Genomic DNA, 21,348 nt, shown 5'->3' on the forward strand with positions numbered 1-21,348 from the left:
AGATACTCAGACATTGACAATGATGTTTCCAGAGCGCTAGGTTCACGGTTGATTTTTTTTGTCTGTTTGTTTCTCATGTATACTTTTCTACTATATCCAAAGTTTCTACAAAAACGCTTGCCTCTATAACTAGGATGGGAAAACAGATTTTAATGAGGCTTTTTTTTCACATGTTGCCTATCCAGTTTTGTTCACTATGAACTACAAGATTTGTCCACTTACTAACCATTGATATAAAATAGTATTTGGAGGACTATACGCTCTTTTTGTTCCTCTGAATTATGTAAAAAATCACTAAAAAGGATATGTTAAGAATAATGTAAACTCAGGCACCTGGGTGGTTGAGCATCCGACTCTGGATTTCGGCTCAGATCAGGATCCCAGGGTCATGGGATCGGGCCCCACATCAGGCTTCATACTGACAGTGTGGAGCCTGCTTGGGATTTTCTCTCTCCCCTCCCCCCCCCCACTTGCTCTCTCTCTCTCTCAAAATAAAAAAATAAACTTTTAAAAAATTAAAAAAGAATAATGCAAACCCTACTTGCTAACTAGAATGAGGTATGTTTGCAAGTATAATAATGTAAATACATACCTAAACAGCGTCAGCATATACAAGGCACATGTATATGTAAAAATAACTATATGCAGATGTTGATATAGAGACATGTGTGGATTGTGTCACTCAAGAATATATTAGAAGCTTCAGCTAGTGTGATATGGGAATACACTCCTATTTGTCTATCAAAATTTCCTCTCTGCTCATTCAATGGTGCTATTTCTTGGTACGACATGTACCATCAATGGAGACGATAGAACCCCTAAAGGACCAAGGTTGAATCTTAGGGGTAAAGAAAAGTCGTAGTGTTTTTATGTATAAAGCACAAATAGGCACGTAGTACAAAACCAGAAGCACCGTGTAACTAAGGCATTAAACTTTCATGGGAGGGAGACGGCACAATTAGAAAAGAAAAAGTCCAAAGAAATGAAAGCAACCCCTCTGTGAAGGCATACCTTTCTCAGTCTTAACTGAGAACTCCATACTTTGACACCAGCATTTTCTGAAGTGACTTCAACTGTAAACACAACAACACTGAATGGAGGTCGTGGTGCCTCCTCCCCACCAAGTGTGAAGCTCACCAAAACTTCCTTGTAACTATCTCTACGTTTGCAAGAAACCAGCACCATCTCTACCACAAGGGAAGTGCTACAGAATCATGTCATGAATAAAGCAACCACCTGAGCACCAAAGCTTAACAATAAAAATAACACAATTATCGAACATTTACAATGGAGCCAAGAATGGTTCTGCTAATCTCCTTGGTCCCGACAGCAACCCGATGAAGGGGACACTGTGATTACCATTCTCTTTTTATAAACAAGAAAAGTGACACACAGAGAGTTTAAGTTGAGTTTCCAAGGCGACCCAATTAGTAAGTGAGAGACCCAAGGACAGACCCAGGAGCCGAAGGCTTGTTCCCCTTCTCTGTATCAACACAACATCATTATTCCTGAGAGCGATCCGGCACTTGGAAGAAATACTCTTTATGCTAAGAAAGAATAAACATACCCTTCATAAATAATACAAAAACAAGCAACAGCTTCTGCAGAGTGGAAACACACTGCCAAGGAGCCTGGAGTATGCTGGCAATTAATAAAACATTTTAAAATATAGTCTGTAATTTGAATACAATAAGGAAAATCAATTAATGATTCTGAAAGAGGGAGCAAGTAGAAACAATTATTATAATTTTGCATGTACTGAGAACTCATAAAAGTCCTGCTGTCGAGCTCAAAAAATCCATTCTCTGTGCTGTGAGGTGGCATTTTAACCACTAGTAGAGATGTCAGTCTACATCACTGGACCACTGTTTTAATTTGGTAGGGTATGCCTCTGTGAGGTCTCTTTCTAAAAAGTCAAACAAGGGGGTGCCTGGGTGGCTCAGTCGGTTAAGCGCCCGACCATCGGTTTCGGCTCAGGTCATGATCTCATGGTTCATGATCTCACGATTCATGAGTTCAAGCCCTACGTCGGGCTCTGTGTTGGCAGCCCAGATCCAACTTGAGATTCTCCCTCTCCCTCTCTCTGCCCCTGCCTCACTTGCATGCACTCCCCCAAAAATATTTTTAAAAGTCATATAAAAGAACAAACGTGTTCTTGTCAGATAAAATAACACAATGTTCTCACTAATTCCATAAACCGTGTTTGATGCCAATGCTATACTCCTATGTATGACAGAGCGTTCACACACAATAAATTCCAGGCACAAACAGCTGCAGGTATTAATGTCACATAGTTCTGTCTAGTTTTCATCAAATCTTTGCTATACAATTCCAGAAGGTCCTGTGTTTAGATTAGATTCTATTATTTCTGCCACCCGAACTCCTCTTCGACATAACATAGTCACTTTGGAAAGCTCGTATTTTGTTAAACGTGTCTCTGACCAAATGTCTAAATAATCGCAGTCTCTCAAAGATGAAAACCTATGCCGTGAAATGCCCCTAATGGGAACGTTTCTTTCAATTGTCCCAGGTCTGTTGCAAAGGATTGTTTTGGTTTTATGTTTAAGTTTTTTCTGTTCCTTACACAGCCCATAGTTAGAGTTCTGGAAATTAGCCTTTAGATGATGATTGTGGGTCTCCTTCCACATTTTCTAAAAGCTACATCTCTAGCCCCACTCTGTGTGAGTAAATCTACAGCTTCAGCTATGACTGATAAGCAATGATTTCTAGTCAACGTTAATTCTAACAATAGATGTTTTGACTACAACGTACAGCTATAGAGCTGGTGACAAGCATTGCTTAATTTACTCCCCAAAGAACAGAAGGTATTGGCACAGACTTACCAGAGGTGGTGCTTTAGAGTAGGTAAGCTGCAGCTACAAATGGACCCAACGTGGTGGCTCAGATGTGGTCACTCTCATGCACAGTGTAGGGCTTGTGCCATGGGGCAGTGGAAGTCTCTGGTCCACACAGTCATTCGGGGATCCAAGCTGTCATGCTTCTGTTGTCTTCAGCCCACATCTTGCAGGGTTCCTCTGGGCATCAGCGTTACAGTCAGCTGGAAGGAAGTGCAAAGGGGTGGATCCTGTGACAGACATCCATAGTCACACCTGGTACATTCACTTCTGCTCACTTCTGGGGGGACCTGGTCACCTGGGGACATCTACCCATTAGGAGACTGGAAATGGGCAGAGCTGGGCATACGGAAGAAGGGGTGGGCAGTCTCTTCCACAGCTAAGAAGGAGCCTGAATAGGACTGAACCAAGTTCTTCTGACCCAAATGCTGAACCTTCTCTCTATCCACCGCTGCTTGAATGCCATGACTTAATCAAAGTATCATTGAATCAACGGGACTGCTTCCTCACTGCAAATATCTTTTTGAGAGGGGATATAGCCATCGCTGTTCGGGCCAACACTCTACCTGCCCATGTTTTCCTCCAGGAGGAAATGGGCTTTTCATCTCTTGAGAGCATGATTGACCCAAAGGGCTAATACTTTCAGTGCAAATCTAAGCTATGGGACATGCAGACGGAATGAGCCATGGCAAGAGTATAAGGGTAGGGGGTAGCTGTTGCATATTTGGTTCTGCCCAGAATCCTGGATTCTATAGGTACTTGTAAGGAGGTACCTATTGGGATCCATCCTCTAATAGTGGTGGTCATGAGAGTCTTGCAGAAATAAAGGCATTTGTCCAAGAAGAAAACGTTTGTCTGCATAAGAACTCATACATGAATGTTCACAGCAGCACTGTTTATAATAGCCAAAACATGGAAAAATCCCAAATGTCCACCACGTGATGAACGGATCATCAAAATGTGTTCTACTCATATAGCAGAACATTATCTGGCCATAAAAAAAAAAAAACAAAACAATGAAATTCTGACACATGCTACATGTGGCTGAACCTCAAAGACATCACACACAGTGAAAGAAGCCAGACACAAAAGGTCACGTTGTAGAGTCCATTTACGTCAGATGTCCAGAGAAGCCAAACCTATCGAAAGAAAGCAGACTGGTGACTGCCACGTGCTGGCAGAGGGCGGAATGGGGAGTGGCTGCTGATGGTTATGGGGTTTTCTTTCGGAATGGAAATGTTCTAAAATTGTGGTAATGCACAAGCCTGAATCTGTTGAAAAAGTTGTGGAATTTAGGTCGGTGAACTGAATGGCATGTGAGTTCCATCTCAAGGAAGCTGCTATTAAGAAAAGAAATCCTTTCTAAGGGGTGTGCAGTGAGCTTGTTCCAATGGGTCAAGGAAGAGGCCTCCAGGGCTCCTTCCTGGAGACTCCAGAGTGCGTCATGATTCCCAGAGCCACATGACCAAGAAAAGCTGTAGAGACAATACCCATGGCACCAACCCATGAAACGGGATTCCACAAGACATTCTTTGCGTTCACAGTCATCTTCCTTTTTTATATGCTGAGTGCATGGAGCCTGAGCGGCCAGTAGGCTGAGCGTTGAAACTAATGTTTCCCCCAAGACTCTTCCACACGGTTTCACCCAGGACAATGCTGAAATCTACCGGAACCCCGTGATCCTGGAAAATGGGGAAGGTTAAGAAATTGCCCCACCCTCTCTGTTCTGGAAAGCCGCTGACTGGGAAGAACCACCCTCCCTCACGTGAGCTAGATAAGTTCACAGACGCCTGCTTGTTCACCACGAGCCAGACACACACTCTTCAGATTCCCATTCTTTGCCTCGTCAATGGTTCACTGAATGGCTTGTTCCCACTCATCCACTGCAACAAAAATCTTTGTTAAGCAAACTTTAGTTCAGCTTCTCTCCTTCTCCCAAGGCCCTGAATTTTCTCCTGAGATTGTTTTTATTTGGCATGCTCAGCCTGAGACAGAACAGCTTCTCCTGAGGTCAGGCTGGCTCAGGGGGAAACCAAGTTCTGGTCTACCGTTGGATTGTGCCACCTTTCATTACATTTCCCATGCCCATATCCTTGTAGAGTTGTGGGTTATGACAGTCATGACTACTCTTCTCTATAAGAGAAAACCCCCTTTTGGGGCACCTGGGTGGCTCAGTGGGTTGAGTGTCTGACTTCGGCTCAGGTCATGATCTCACTGTCACTGAGTTCGAGCCCTGCGTCGGGCTCTGTGCTGACAGCTCGGAGCCTGGAGCCTGCTTCAGATTCTGTGTCTCCCTCTCTCTCTGGCCCTTCCCCATGCTCTGTCTCTCTCTGTTTCTGTCTCTCTCTTTCTCTCAAAAATAAACATTAAAAATCTTTTTAAATCCCCTTTTGCCTAACTGTCCTTGCTGACCTTGTAGACAGACAGAGCATTCTCTCAAGCTCCACGGACCCTATGTCCCTAGTGGCTTTCCCCACACTTCCAATAATCCTTTGGAATAAAACTCTCTCCTGACTAAGTCTGCGTTTGGTTTCTGTTTCTTTGTTTTTATTTGTTTTGTGTTTTGACACCCAAACACACATGGGGCTCTCAGGACCTAACTGACAAGTGGTTCCTGGCAACACCATCCTGAGTTTCTATGCTGGCCTACTCTCCTCAACGCTGATGGAGTCGATTTTTCAAGACATCTCTTTGCTTCATCTGTGGAGCTCCTTTCATCCTCTGTTTTCTTCTAATGAGCTGAATTTACCACCAGTAATCAGATCCTCAGAACACAGCACTCCTTGGAGAAGCTGTTGGACTTGCTACTTTTGGAAGAAGGTAAAAGGACTTTTTTTGGTGATGATGCAGCCGACGGTCTATAAAGAGAACTATGACTTTCTGTAACACAGTGGGTTACAAAGGATACACCTTGAAGTCTCACATGCCCGCTGAACAATGCTTGGGCGAGGTATACAGGGAGCCATGTCCCATCTGGACTGGCTGGGTTCTGCTCTTGACACCTTCTTCTCTTTCTCCAGCTGATCTGTGCCCAGAACCCTCCTGTTTTACTGAGTTAGTATCTATTTGGAATTTTTTCTTGAAGTGCTGGCTGTTCATCAGTGCATTTCTAGCTAGGTTTTTCCACCCCACAGCGACAAGGATGATGGCCGTAAGTCCTACGTAATGTGCACACCAGTGTTCCTCCAGGGTAGTCATTTGGGTTGATGGTTTCAATCCCTTTCTGTCCTATGTTTTGTGGGCTGTTCCAAGGAAAGAAGCAGGTTTGACAGCCGTCACTTCAGTCTCCGGAAAATTTGACTCTATGTGAAGGAGGAACTGAATGTTTGGGGACTCTTTGCCAAGGTTCATCATCTGTCCCATTCTCCTACAAACAAACACAATTGTTCCAACCAGGCAGAAATAAGTGGCTCACGTTAGTGTGCCTATTCTGGTACTTTATCAAGAACTGTATTCTAGGAAGTGAATGGTGGACCTACACCTATATTATAGGCATTGAAGGGCTTTATTTACAAACAAGAGTGCTTTAGACAAAGTCTTTTGCATAATATACATAGCAAGTGATTATTCTCTAGTGACCATAATACTCCTAGTCAAAAGCTCTTTCAATTGACATGGCATTCATGTACATCTTATTTTCTGGAAAGTGTATTGGAAACTGCATGAGAAAGGCCCATTTTATGTGCATTTGGGAGAACTAAGCTATTGAACAAAGAGGAAAACCAAATTCTTACTGAAAGACCCCAGTCTCTACTTTGGGGAAGTTTGATAACTCAGTTTGAGAACTGGGTCTTGGGCTCCTTGGTGTTTGGAACGAGGCACAGATCAAGCAGACGGGCATAAAACATTGAAAAAGATACGGTCCATTCTCCCTAGACATTTATCTTCCAGTTTTATGAATATTCCAGTTAAGAATTCTCAACTACCATGCCAGAGGATGACACATTTCTAAGTCTTTCCCCCCATCCCTTCCTAATATAACCCAAATTTAGCACCTCGACCAACAAAATGATGATATCTACTTGGACCCAGACAGCGGTCCAAAGAATGGAAAGCTCAATAACTTTGTCCTCTGTGTGATATCTGCTTGATTATTTTAAAAAACAGAAGTCAATGACTGTTTTTGCACTAAATAGACAGAATCCAAGGCTCTCTTTTTGATTTAAGGCTCTTTGGGGTCACCGAAGTGTCATTTGGAAAATTGCTTCCTGACGCATAATATTATGGTAATGATCCCCTAAAGCCTGGCATAAAGGCTCTGCCACGAGAGCTAACAATTTATTTTCTTCCAAGTATTGTTTTAAAACAAGAGGCAGCTGGGGTCAAGAGAGAGGCTCTGGGTTATAACAGGCTTAATGCAACCCTTGGAATTTTTTTTACATGCTTGAGAGGAGAAAGATTGTTCATAAATACTCATTTAGAGAAATGGTTCAAGAGACACAGAAAAGATACATTTCTCTTACATCTGAGCACACGATCATAACCTAATACCAATATAAATATGGGAAGAGAGGAAGGTGCTAGAATTTGGGAGATAAGATTAGAAGCCAGGAGACCTAGATTTAAACCCTAGTCTTGTATCTCATTGATTATATCCATTTGGTTTACAAATCAAGCTTTTTGAGTCCAGCCATATAATACAGAGCTGAACTAAACTACTTACCTCCAAGTTAGGGGTGAAGATTAAACAGGATATTGTGAGCAAAAGCTAAGAAACCATTTTTTAGCAGATGTCCATAGTCTATGTAGATAGTCTATGTACATAGTATAAACTCAATACCTATACTGATCACTGCTATTTTTAATGTTATAGAGGAGTTATACACAAAAGAATTACTTACACAGGGCCAGGTACCACATCCCTTCCATATTTGAGATAGGTGGTGTGAGGAAATTTATTTTGGACTAGGCTATGATGCCCAGTTGTTTGGCTAAACACTAGTCTTCATGTTGCTGCGAACATATGTTTTAGATGTGAGTACATTTAAGTTGGTAGACTGAGTAAAACAGATTACCCTCCATAATGTGGATGGGTGGGGAGTGGTTGGGGGTTGGGGATGGGTCTTATTTAATCATTTGAAGGACTCAGGAGCAAAGACTGAAGTTTCCCAAAGAAGAAGCAATTCCTTTTCAAGACTGCAATCCCTACTGAATCCCTACTGAGAATCCCTACTGAATTTCCAGCCTTCTGGTCGGCCCTGCAGATTTGGGGGCTTGCCAGCCTGTACAATCACATGAGCCAATTCCTTAAAATAATTCAATAGTGAGAGAAAGAGAGACAGAGATAACAATACAGCTATTTACAGAGACAGAGACAGATGTGTCTAGATAGATGATAAATAGATATACCTAATAGAATTATAATTATCTATTGTATAGATAAAGACCTATTGGATATACCTATGTATCTGTCTATTTACAGAGATCTCTCTTTCTATAAATAAAGAGATCTATAGATGGATAGGTATATATACCTATGTATGTATATATCTGTATCTGTGTCTATATCTATGTCTATATCTATCTGTATCTGTATCTGCATCTCTATCTCTAAGTCTATCTCTATCTCTATCTCTATCTCTATCTCTATCTCTCTCTAGGGATATCCTATTGGTTCTGTTTCTCTAGAGAACCCAATTTAGGTGGGAAGAACCAGAAGTAAACACACAATGTGAATGCTCTGTGATGGGTCTCACCACGGCCTCAGGTGCTATGAGCATGTATAGCATGAGGACCACTTAATGCTGTCTTTGAAGGATGGATTGGATGGAGCTGCCCAAAATAAGGGTTGAAAATGAGAACAACCTTTAATGGGGAGACACAAGGGGAGGAGCCCCGAAGGACACAGCTGGAGATCAGCCAGAGGATGAAGAAGATAAATAAGACAGGGGACATGCGAGGCCAAGAAAGACAAAGAGGAAAGCTTTCCCAAGAGAAGGGTTCATCCAAAGGGAATTGTACAGAAAGTGTAAGTCAGAGAGAGGACTCAGTGCAGTGGGGATTTCAGGCAGGTGTTAGCATGGCATAAAGACGAGACGCAGGGTGTGGCTGTGGAGGTGTCTGGAGAGGAATGAACAACAGATCTTAAAGTGAGAAGACCAAGAATTTGATGAGTGCTACTCCCCTAAAGGGCTCAAGGTACACATCAATGGCTGTCCCTGGGAGAGCACTGTAGGGCAGTGGTGGCCCCAGGGAAAAACCAAGCAATAGAAGAAGGGTTGAGAAAGTGGAGGTGTTTGTTCATTGTGGTACACATGTCCCAGAAGGAGAAAGCAGTTAGAGGCTGGTCAGGAGCCTGGGCGCTAGGGACCCAGGCTTTGAGAGATGCAGTTGTGATGACCAGATGGGCTCATCTCCCAGGAAGGAAGGGACGTGGGAGCCCTAGTCCATGGTCTCAGCCTGCACTGCACAGTGGAATCACCCAGGAATCTTTACAAATACTGCTGCTGCGGTCCCACCCCAGAAACACTGTTGTTACTAACCAGGGGTACAGCCTCAAGATAAGAATGTTGAGAAAAGCTGTCCGTGTCATGCTGATGTACAGTAAGGGGTAAGAACTATCCAAGTTCAATGACAGGTTATGAGAACTGTGCTTCCCAGAACTCTCACACTTACAGAGAATAGCTATTTCCCTGTACTGGGGAGTATCAGGAGGATCTCCAGGTGTTTGTGAAGATGTTATCATGGCCTGAGATCATTGTAATTCTGCATGTGTTCTCACCTGACATCCGTGGATGAATAAACTCTGCATTCTTGGTGGGGTCCTTTGAGGTCTGGGTTGCTTTACCCTGGAACCAAGGAAAAGCTCTAGTTTCAAGAAAAGTGGCATGCAAACTCTTAGGCAGAGGGTCCTTCTTCTGAGTTCCCTGGGAAAATCTCACTTTACATATTTGGGGGATTCCAGACTTTCTGGAAGGGACCATTCACAGTCCCTGAGGTAGCCATTATTATCTCGGTTTGAAAGATGAGGAAACTGGGAGCGCCTGGGTGGCTCAGTTGGTCTGACTCTTGGTTTTGGCTCAGGTCATGATCTCACGGTTCATGAGTTGAAGCCCCACACTGGACTCTGTGCGGGATTCTCTCCCTCCCTCTCTCTCTGCCCCTCCCCTCCCTCAAAATAAACAAATAAACTTTTAGAAAAAAAAGGATGAAGAAACCAAGAAATAGAGAGGAAAAACAAATTGGCCCTGCGTTACCCATCTAGTAGGTTCAACAGTATGTTAGTTACGTATTGCTAAATGGATCACTGGAGGCCAAGCAAGACTGACCCCACAGAAAGCCAAGACTGCAGTTTTTCGCCAAAACCAAGGATATGGGCATTGATTCAATAATCCAGTCTGAAATTTGGCTTCTGTAGGAGACAAAATAAGAGAGAGGCTTCACTGATATTGGAAGCATGAGTTTCGCCTGGATGTCCCATGTGACCATACGGGAGCAGAGCATGAAGGAGAAACCTCACCATGAAGATCCCCACACGTATGAGGAGCTGACTTCTCTAACTCCTCCACAACACAGCTCCAATGTGGAGCTTAAAACGTGGTTTTAACATTCAGAGTCAGGCAGGTATGAATCTCCTGACCATAGCTTGGAGTCTATGATCTTGAGATCAATGGTGCTTCAAACCCATCCTCTGCGGAAAGAAGATTGATTTATCCGTCAACCCTTAAGTCTGGGGCTGGATGGCTTAATATGGGGCTGTGTCTAAGGTGTGGAGGGTAAGTGGTGATCAGATTCCGTCTCTTTTATGCCTTGTATGTCCAATAGACTACCCTTCGTCGTCACCAAAATTCTGCTCACATATCACAGTGTTGGCCGACGTCGTTGGCTCATGGCCAGGATTTACTGAGATGAGCAACTCCCCCAAATATACGGACTGTCTTTCTTAAACCCACTGTGGGGCTCCAATAGACAGCTGTGTTCCTAAAGCATCTGTGACGAGAAGGCCTTGGAGTCCAGGTGAGCAGAGCCGGTACGAATGGCTGGAACAGCACGCAAAGGGTGAGATGTAGGATTATAAACCATGCTGCTCACACAAATTTCCCCCAAAGACATCTGGTCTTGAAATGGATGTGTGCATTGCATCTCATTGTCTGCAGACAGCAGGACAGCCTGGTGATCCATATCCGCCAAGCCCACATGTGTCATTGTCTCTCAGCAGCTGCATCACGGCTGACACTCTCTTGGTCACCGCCACCAAGGAGGGTATGAAGAAACATCCCCGTGGGAGGTCCATCCTCGCAGTGAAGTCCGGCTTCACCTGCTCTTTGGAATAGATCTCTTTGCAAAACCTCATTAGCCTCTAAATCCTAGTGCAACTGTGGGACACAATCTATTGTGCCTGATAACATTGAAGGGTAATCATGCCTCTAAACACAGAGTACTCTCCTCTGTTTAAGCAAATCTGAATGAAAAAAAAAATATACGTCATTTTAAAGTTCTCTTCCAAACACCTGTAGCTCTTATCAATAGATTTGTGACTTAACACAGCAATGAAGCCGCCATTTTCTAAAATGAGGTATTGGAAGGTATGATGCCATTTAAAACTAAAAGTTTATACAATAATTACGCTGTGTTGTGAAATAGTGTAAAATGCATGAAGGTAGGTGCAAAAGACCTCTGGAAATACATATTCCCTTTTGGCAGAAAAAATAATTTTGAGGACCCCTATTGGTGGGAAGTGGGCCAAAAGATGCACAGACACTGGCCTCCAGCAAACTTCAGAGAAGAAATGATACATCTGGGGTGGGATATGGTAGCATGCCGAATAGACTGGACTTCCATTTGGCCACATGTGTTGGGCCTCTTTGCATGCGTCTTCTAAATGAAATTGCCCGGGGTGCCTGGGTGGCTCAGTTGGTTCAGTGTCTGATGCGGGCTCAGGTCATGATCTCACAGTTCGTGGGTTCAAGCCCCATGCCAGCTGTCTGTGCTGACAGCTCAGAGCCTGGAGCCTGCTTCAGATTCTGTGTTGCCCTCTCTCTCTGCCCCTCCCCTACTCTTGCTGTGTCTCTGTGTCTCTCTCTCCCAAAAATAAATGCTAAAAAAAAATGAAAAATAAAAAACGACTTCCTATTAAAAAAATAAATAAATACAAATAAAATGAATTTGCCCACGAGAACAATTATTTGTCTTTTCCAAGAAGGAAATAACCAGCACTTGCCGTGTGGCTCCAATCTCAGATTTTTTAAGATCGAATTTAGACGCTAAGTTAACAAGCCAAACTTTTTAGCCATAAAGTTAGACTAGAGGAAAAGAGAGAAAACTTTTAGGATGAACGGGGTCAATACATGTCAGAGAAACTTCTAGATTCGTCCCCTACAAGGGTCAAGGTCACATCACTGACAAGATGGTGGTCCAAGTTAATGGCATGGCTTGGTGAATCCATTTATGTAGGCTACAATTGAAGCCTCTGAAGCTGTGCACAGCAGCTCCTGGTATAATCCTGGGCATAAATACCCTCAAGGAGACTTGAGAATAGTCCTTTTGAAAGAAGGTTAAACATCATTCTCTCAGCTACTTCCTTATAGAATTCTGAATCCGGGTTTCATTAAAAGAAGAATGTGGCAACAAAGGGACATCCTACTACTGCTTATTTAGAGATTTCAACCCTACATTACATCCCTGGGATGAAAATGAAAGCTTCTCATGTACCTAACCTACCATTCTAGGAGCCAAAATATCAAGGTGAAAAGCATCCCCTCTGATTGTCTGAGTATGGAATACAAACAAAATAATTACTGACTCAAAAGGCATTTCAAACATGGAACCATGCAAAATAGGGAAGATTCTGTTTGTAAATTCCAATCACTACTTAGAAAGACTTTAAGGAGTCATATCCTAGGCAACAGAAATGTGCTCCGTAAAAGAAATCTTCCCACAGGCTTTTCTATATTTGACAAAGTTAAGCTTACATTTAAACAAATGAGTTTCTTACCTCTCTACTGAGTGGTTCTCCAGCAAACCAGCTTTCTGTTCTCCAAGTCACTCCATGAATGGGCAGAAAGAACTGGATCCCATTGTGGGGACCACAGGCCACCTCTCATCTAAGAGGGGTAGAAACTTTCATATCAAGACTTCCAGATGCAGATGCTCAGGCATCAGCTGCCATTATCTTATAGGGGAGAGCTTTGTGGAAAACATCCTTGTCCCACGAATAGGAAAGTGGCATCAGTGACCAAGAATCCATGGTACATACAGTCATGGAATTGGCTCCCCATAAAAAAGACCATTTCTATGTTGATACATATCTTTTCTGGTTTAAAGAATAATCAGGGGGATAAATCTGAGACATTGGACTATGTTTACTGCAGTCATGAGATAAATTATTATTTTCTTCCATTACAGTTTGAATTTATGATTTTGGACACTTCAGTCATTAAGGCAAGGTATATAAACCTAATTGCAAACTCTCAGGACCATCGAAACAAGAACATTCCAGGGATTGCCACCTGAGACCTTTGCTTGGGGGTCCGTGTGCTGCTGCTCCTGAGTCAGTCATTTGATAAACCAAAGGCAGGGAGAAAGAGTCTCTACTAACTGATGCTACAATGCTGAGGCCCTCATCGTCCCAGGCCATGAAAACCTGCAGCATGGCAAAGAACGTCAACATGATGAAAACATCATGGCATCCAGGATGAGAATATGAATGTGGGACCACCATTTTGCAATATGGTGACCATGGATGTGGGAGAAAGATGTCAAAGTACTTCTGGACGCCTGTTTGGGTTCCAGGGCTGGCAACCTCCTGTCGTAGCAAAATGAGTTCTCCATGTGTTCCAGCCCCACAAGCCTGGTGAACAGTGCCTCAAGGACATGCAACATTCCAACAAACCCCACGGCCGTGGGATCAGGAAACTTTTAGTGTGACAGAAATTTACTATAACCTCCATCTACCTTCTTCATTTTTCAAGTCCAATTCTGCAGAGTGCACTGCAGCCCTAGTATATGATGAAATGCTACATCCTAGAGGTCTTTTGCACGTCAATGGTTTCTTTGAGGGAGACCAAGCTGGTTTTGATTCTGAATTCCATCTTCAGGGGGCAACACCATGCAAAGTTCTTTCTGAAAGAAAAGACAGAAGAACATGAATCAACAACGAAACATGGATTTGTTTTTCCCTGTGTCATTAACATTTTGGAATAAATAAAATAGCCACTAGTTTATTTTAGTCTTAACTTACTTTTAATAAATTTTTATCATAGTCCAGATTTAAGTCACCATTAACAGATGAGAAAACAGCATTAATTGACTCAATTTAGGTCCGATGTTGGTAAGGATTTTTACACAAAGACAGATTATGAATGACAATAATTCTCTTACATTAAATCACATGACATGATCCTCTTAGATTCAAACAACAACAATAACAACAAAGAAGATATAACAAACCAAAAGAAGAAGAAAAAAAACCTTTCCAAAATCAATTCTGGACCATCTTAGCCAAAGAATATTTTTATGGATTGTGATGATCAGTCATGACAGTACTAAGAAGTCACCAAGAGCATAAGGTAAGAATTTTGGTACAGAAGAAAATGTGAACTGTATTTCACAATCTTGGTTTCCTGTCTCTTGAGAGAACTGTGTGCACTTTGCATTACCAAGTCTATTCACCAACCTCATGAACTCTGAACTTTAGATGTCCAGGCTTAGACCTCAGAACAATGCTAAATAGGACTTGTTAAAGATCCGGAGAAGCTCAAAACAGACACGTTCATGGTCACATATGATGGAACAAGCAGAAGATAAGCAATCATTAGATAAGACATAAAACCTCCAGAATCATGGCTGTGATTTGCTTCTAGATTAATATTCTATCATCGAATATTTAGTGTTAAATAATGTAATACTGTATAAAATATAATGTTATAATAATTTGTGTCATGTTATCTGACAGTGCACTATATGCATGTTATCTTCCAAATGATGTCTCCTTGCAGCTAAACCAGTAGGCATTTGATAGAATAAATCAATATACTATAATTAAGATATTTCAACATAAACACAATGTAGGATCAGTAGGAATTACCTTCTCTTATTTTGCTTAGTTCTTTTCCTTTTTAATATAATTTATAGTCAAGTTGACTAACATACGGTGTGTAAAGCGTGCTCTTGGTTTTTGGGGGTAGATTCCCGTGGTTCACTGCTCACATATGACACCCAGTGCCCATCCCAACAAGTGCCCTCCTCAGTGCCCATCACCCATTTTCCCCTCTCCCCCATCCCCCATCAACCCTCAGATTATTCTTTGTATTCAAGAGTTTCTTACGGTTTGCCTCCCTCCCTCCCCAATTGTAGTGTTCTAGATGTTGGGTAAGTTTGTTCCCCCAAATCCCTATAGATAAAAAATAAACATGAAGTAAGCTGCTACCACTTTGGAAACAGACAGAGGCATACAACTATAATGGGAGTCATGTTATAGGTACAAAAGGCATATTTAAGGAATGGAATACAAGGGGGAATATACATTAATAAAAAATAATGTCACCAAATTCATCATGGATGAGATACTTCTTTGCTTAAAAACTTGATTGTGTACTGGGGCACCTAGGTGGCTCAACTGGCTAAGTGTCCAACTCTTGATTTTGACTCAAGTCATGATTGCAATCTCATGGTTGGGAGACTGAGCCTCACTCGGGTTCCAAGCTGGACGTGGAGACTGCTTAAGATTCTTTCTCTCCTTCTCCCTCTGCCCTTCCGTGCTTGTGCTCGCTCGCTTGCTCTCTCAAAAAAATAAAATAAATTAAAATAAATTGATCGTATAGCTGGATCCTGCATGAGAAGCCAGAATATAATTGTTTGACATGCATTTTAAAGTTTATTTATTTTGAGAGAGAGAGAGAGAGGGCACATGCGAAAAGGGGAAGGGCAGAGAGAGAGAGAGAGAGAGAGAGAGAGAGAGAGAGAGAATCCTAAGCAAGTTCCAGGCTGGCAGCGCAGAGCCTGATGCGGGGCTTGATCTCAGGATCTGTGAAATCAGGACCTGAGCCCAGACCAAGAGTTGGACGCTTAACCGACTGAGCTAGACAGGCGTCCCTTTTTAACATGTGTTTTCAAATGCACATATTCTACGAACCGTTTTACTGGAATATGAAGCAAAGCATCAAGTCTCCTGCTTTGATATCCCTTCTAGAGACAGATCACAGCATTTCCTGGTTCCTGATGCAAACCAGGAGTTACAGACCGATCAGGACTAACTAAAGGTCCAGGCAGTTTTGACTGGTCCTGACCAATGGCCTTAGGGTGAAAGGCACTCTCTAACATTGGCATCAGTTATATTTAATGCTTCATTTATTTTTATCTTATTATTTTTCAATGTATGTTTACAATTTCCTTATAAAAGTCTTTGCACTAGTTTTATTCTATTCATTACTAATTCCTTGTATTTGTGTGCCTTTGTGAGAGGTATTTTCTAAAAATGTTATGTTCTAATTATTGCCATTATACTGATAAATAAGTGATGGTGAATATTTATGTTGTATCCTGCAACCTTGGTAAAACCTCATTGGTTTGAACAATTTATCTAACTATTCTTTGAGGTTTGAAGTTTTCTAGGTAGAAAATGAATAAGCTCTGAAGAATAACAGCTCCTTCCTTTATAAACTTCAAAGATTTTGATTTTTTTCTTATTTTATTGAGCTGGACTTCAGTACCTCCAATAAAAAAGCTGAAAGGAGGTGGTAATAAAAAGCATTCTTATTCCTGATCTTAAACAAAAATACATTTACCTTTTCACTATTAATTTTATTTCAAGTCAGTTTTTTTTTTTTTAATTTTTTTTTCAACATTTATTTATTTTTGGGAGAGAGACAGAGCATGAACAGGGAAGGGGCAGAGAGAGAGGGAGACACAGATCGGAAACAGGCTCCAGGCTCTGAGCCATCAGCCTAGAGCCTGACGCGGGGCTCGAACTCCCGGACCGCGAGATCGTGACCTGGCTGAAGTCGGACGCTTAACCGACTGTGCCACCCAGGCGCCCCAAGTCAGTTTTGTTTTAAATGATGTTTATCAGGGTAGGAAAGTTGCTTTCTGTCCCTAATTGGTAAGGACGTCCTTGAAAAAGAAAAAGTCAGGAATACTGACTTTATCAACTGCTTTTTCTCAATCTATCAAAATGATTATATAGGTTTTTATCTGGTGATTAATAGATTGGTCTTTCTAATATTAATTCAGCATTGTATTTCTCAGATAACCCCAATTATTCCATGTAATTATTATTCTGTATACATTGCTAGATTATTTTATTATTATTTTAAGATGTTTGTTCTTAGATTTAATAAAATTTATTCTCCTTGGATAACCTGGTTATTAAAGTTAGGTAGCCTCATAAAATGAGTTGAGAGAAGTTCCTTATTTTTCTGGTTTTTGGAAGAGTTGTATTGGTTTGGAATTATTTGTTGATAGCTTGCTAGAATCAATGTATAAAATCATGTGGTTACAGGTCTTTCAGTTTTTAAATTTCTTTTTTTTTAATATTTATTGTTTTGAGAGAGACAGAGAGACAGAGACAGAGGTAGAGTGTGAGTGGCGGAGGGGCAGAGAGTGAGGGAGACACAGAATACGAAGCAGGCTCTAAGCTCTGAACTGTCAGCACAAAGGGGGAGATCATGACCTGAGCCGAAGTCCACGCTTAACTGACGGAGCCACCCAGGCGCCGCTCAGTTTTAAAAATTTATCTGTTTCTTGGGGCCCCTGGCTGAGTTGGTAGAGTGTGTGGCTCTTGATCTTGGGGTCATGAGTTCGAGCCCCATGTCAGGTGTAGAGATTGCTTAAATAAATAAACTTTAAAAATAAATAAATAAATAAATTGGGGTGCCTGGGTGGCTCGGTTGGTTGAGCATCCAACTTCAGCTCAGGTCATGATCTCGTGGTTCACAAGTCTGAGCTGCGCATTGGGCTCTGTGCTGACAACTCAGAGCACGAAGGCTGCTTCGGATTCTGTGTCTCCTTCTTTCCCTGCCCTCCCCAGCTCATACTCTGTCTCTCTCTCTCTCTTTCTCAAAAATAAGTGAAACACTGAAAAAATTTTTGAAAAATAAATAAATAAATAAATACAATTTATGTTTCTTCTTGAGTCAATTATAACTTTCTAGGATTTTGAAAATTTACATTTTTTAATTGGTGTGAAATTAACGCTATCATTTTATTATTTTCTTGATCGTGGCAGTTTCTATCCTTTTTCTTTGTTTATTCTAATAGTATATTTCTTTCTCATATTCTCTTTCTGTCCTTCCTGATCAATCTTGCCAGAGCTTTTCCAGTCTTACTATTTTATTCTTTCTGCTTCGGCGAGGTTTAATCTGTTGTTCTTTTTCTAATGCCCTATGCTACATGTTCAACTCACTGGTGTCCGTCTTATTGTCTCTTCTAACATCAACATTTAAGATTTTAAATTTCCCTTTAGATACTACTCTATAGTATCTCCCCTTTTTAAAGTATATAGTATTATTGTTGCTTATCTATATCTTCTGTTCCATTATGATCTCTTTTTGACCCATCAATTTTTTGAAACATATGCTTTAAAAATCTAAAATATGGAGGTTTTCTACTTAACTCTTTATTCTTCATTTCTAACTTAATGCATTATGGAGAATGTGACTCATATGATACAAGCCTGATGAGATTTACTGACCACCTGCTTTATGAACTAAGCATTCAATTTTCATAAACATTCCATGTATTACCTTGAGAGAATGTATTTTTCCTTTGTTGCCTGTACATTCACATGTTAACATGAAATGTATTTTTCTTTTCATTATATTTTCTGTTTAAAAATTTTCCACCTTGTAGGAAAGTTACTGAATTATAGAGCAATGTTCGAAAATTAATTCAAATATGTTTATAGAGTGCTAAGCACATGCTTATGTATGCCTATATACTACGTGTTAAGAATACAGTGATGAAAGAGAACGACATAGTGTATGTTCCCATGGACCTACCATAGTGTCTAGAGGGGATAAGGGATAAATACTCACATGGTTACTTACTGTTGTGTTAAATGCCACAAAGGGAAAGCACAGTGTGCAATGAGGAAGGTTCTGTCTGAGATAAAGTACTCTAGCTACAGCATGTGGGGCATCATTAACTGTACTCAGAAGTCTGCATACAGAATATAGAAAAGTCACCCAAGTATGTGAATCATCAAGAATGGAAGGGGAGAAGATATATGCAAATGACATATCTGATAAAGGGTTGGTATTTAAAATCTATAAAGAACTTATCAAACTCAACACCTAACAAACAAATAATCCAGTGAAGAAATAGGCAGAAGACACAAATAGACAGTTTTCCCAAGAAGACATCCAGATGGCCAACAGACACATAAAGATGCCAACATCACTCATCATCAGGGAATTACAAATCAAAACCACAATGAGATATCTCTTCACACCTGTCAGAATGGCTAAAATCAACAACCCGGGAAACAACAGATGTTGGCAAGGATATGCAGAAATGGGGAACACTCTTGCACTGTTGGTGGGAATGCAAATTGGTGAAGCCACTCTGGAGAACAGGATGGAGATTCCTCAAAAAATCAAAAATAGATTTTTTTGACCCAGGAATTGCACTACTAGGTATTTATCCAAAAGACACAAAAATGAGAATTTGAAGGGGCACATGTACCCCAATGTTTATAGCAGTGTTATGGACAATACCCAAATTGTGGAAAGAGCTCAAATATTCACTGACTAATGAATAGATAATAAGATATGATGTGTGTATATACACAATGGAATATTACTTGGAGATCAAGAAGAATGAAATCCTGACATTTGCAAAATGTGGATGGAACTAGAGTGCATTATGCTAAGTGAAATAAGTCAGTCAGAGAAAGACAAACATATGATTTTACTCATATGTGGAATTTAAGAAACACAACAGGTGAACATGGGAAGCAAAGGGAAAACAAGATAAAAACAGAGAGGGAGGCAAACCATAAGAGACTCTTAAATACAGAGAACAAACTGAGGATTGCTGGAGGGGTGTTGGGTATGGGCATGGACTAAACGGGTGATGGGCATAAGAAGGCACTTGTTGGGATGAACACTGGGTATTATATGTAAGTGATGAATCACTGGGCTCTACTCCTGAAACCAATACTACACTATATGTTAACTAATATAAATTGAAAAAAAAAAGGAAGGTTCAATGGTTCAAGTACAGGTCTGTCTCCCTACCCTATCCCTCTTTCATGCTCATTCCCCTCCCTATCTCCACTAGGTCCTCGTGTCTTTTCTTTCTTGCTTTCTTGCTTTCTTGCTTGCTTTCTTTCATCTTTCTTCCACTCATTCATGTGTCTACTTTTTGGTCCCTCACTACCACAGATGTCTGTCTCTGGAAGCATATTATTGGGTGCTTAGGACAAAACTGCACAACTCTGTGGGTGTTATCTGCTCAGTAGAGTTTCTAATGACACACCCAATAAATTAATTTTTCCTGTCCAAAAGTTACATGGTTTATCAAATTTTGTTGTTAATTGGAAAGGTGCATATGTAAATATCAAGGAATATTTTTAAGAAGTTACCATGCTTTGTATTATCCTAACAAATGCAATCACCTAAAGTGAGGGTTCCTTTCATCATGTTCAACAGATAATTTATATTGTAATTGTGTGAAGTTAGAGAAGTTTTTCTTGTTGTTGTTGTTAGGTGGATTACACTGAAGACTCATATTGCCCTGACAGTCAATTAAAATGTCTGGTTATTTTTATTATACATTTATTGAGTCTTATCTCCTCAAGTTGTTACTTGAGAGGCTGACATATCTGACCGCGTACTTTGCTGATATCAGTCTCCATCTTGTTAGATTCATTTCATCAATCCAGCACAGCAATAGCCCTGGCTTATTTTGGTCTCAAGTGTATCACTCAATCCATTAGCTAATCATCCCAGCTTCCCCTACTTTGTAACCCTGATCAGCAGACTATCCATTTCTTCATCCAAGTCATTAACTAAAATGTACAGGGGAGAGGACCAATGAGCAAACGAGAGAGAGACCAAGAGAAACAATCCTCCAGTTGGACATCCCTCCCTTAATCTTTAATTTCAAAAGTTTAACCTGATCTTATTTGTATTTTCATCCAGTTCTCAAAACTATGATTAAAAAACTTTGTCAAAATTTTGCTCAAATGAAGATACTATCCTTCAAGCCTACTACATTTCTTGAGTTTATCAATCCAGTAAAATGATTTTAGTCTGGCATGATTTCTTCATAATGAGCCCACCCTGACTCATGGTGACCTCCACTTTCTAATTTAAGTGCTCACCAACCAGCCTTTAAAATAGTCCATTTCCAAATTATCCTTAGGGATGACATTAAGCTCATGTTCTCTCAGAGCTAAACACTTTGTTGGTGATCTCATGTGAGTTCTAATCATCAAATCCAGTGTCTTCTGCTATCCCTGCTAGACCTCCTCATGGCATTTGACATTGTCAAACACCCCACATTTCTTGCTCACACATTTGTGCAATTCATCTTCTTTTTGGTCTTTTAAAAA

General features: G+C 40.9%; 1 protein-coding gene across 1 annotated transcript in view; it reads right to left on the reverse strand.

The window, feature by feature from the left end:
- Positions 1–2,843: 2,843 nt before the first annotated feature.
- LOC122477938 (pseudouridine 5'-phosphatase) overlaps positions 2,844–21,348 on the reverse strand; it is a 181,901-nt gene continuing 163,396 nt past the window's right edge. The window contains exons 4-5 of the transcript XR_006295795.1: positions 12,790–13,916; positions 2,844–3,058 (exon numbers count right to left, since the gene is read on the reverse strand). The gene's annotated coding sequence lies outside the window, so the exon portion shown is untranslated. The remainder of the gene's footprint in view (positions 3,059–12,789; positions 13,917–21,348) is intronic.

Source organism: Prionailurus bengalensis, chromosome X (genome assembly GCF_016509475.1).
Source record: "Prionailurus bengalensis isolate Pbe53 chromosome X, Fcat_Pben_1.1_paternal_pri, whole genome shotgun sequence".
Classification (NCBI taxonomy): Eukaryota; Metazoa; Chordata; class Mammalia; order Carnivora; family Felidae; genus Prionailurus; species Prionailurus bengalensis.